The following is an 817-nucleotide window of genomic DNA, read 5'->3' as shown; positions in this document are numbered from 1 at the left end:
TTACATTCTCGGTTTGTTTATTTACATTCTGCAATGTTTATTTACAAAAATTTTCGAAAATTTTCAAATATTTGTAAAATACCTACCTTTACTTACCTTTTTATACTTACCTTATTTTAAAGATGATTTTTCAGCAAAAAAACGGTTTTTTAAACATTTTTTTAAATATTTTACTTAAATCTAATTATAGAGTATGATATACTTCCCTATTTTATACTTATCTTTTATACATGATTTTTCAGCATAGATTAAAAATTTTTAGCCAAAAATTCGATTTTGTATTAGGAGAACATGAGTTGATAGGAAGTCGCTCGAGAAATTTTTCTGGGAAATTCAAATTCTTGGAATTATCGAAACTCATCTACGAAGGAAACTCTTCGCCAAAAATTTTTTAACAGGAGAATATAATTTTATAAGAGGTCGGTCGAGATTTTCGGCAATTGGAAATGACGTCAAAAAAATGGAAAATTTTAGGAATTTTGGGACTGGGAAAATAAATAAAAACTAGGATTTGCACAAAAATTGGCGTCTTTATTTATATTTTATTTTTCTTACATTTTTTACATATACAAATTAATTTACATTATTAGTATTTATTTACAAAATTTTCGATAGTCTTAAAAAACTAAAATACTTACTTCTGTTTGTCTTAATATACTTCTATGTCCTAATATACTTCTTCCATTTTGAAGATGATTTTTCTGCAACAAAAAATTTTTTAAGCATTTTATTTAAATCTAATTATAGAATATAATATATTTACCTGTTTTATACATACCTTTTAATATGTAATATATACTTGTAATATATACTTCTT

Source organism: Apis dorsata, unplaced genomic scaffold (genome assembly GCF_000469605.1).
Source record: "Apis dorsata unplaced genomic scaffold, Apis dorsata 1.3 scaffold_57, whole genome shotgun sequence".
NCBI classification, from domain to species: domain Eukaryota; kingdom Metazoa; phylum Arthropoda; class Insecta; order Hymenoptera; family Apidae; genus Apis; species Apis dorsata.
Note: the sequence above shows the minus strand (reverse complement) of the source record.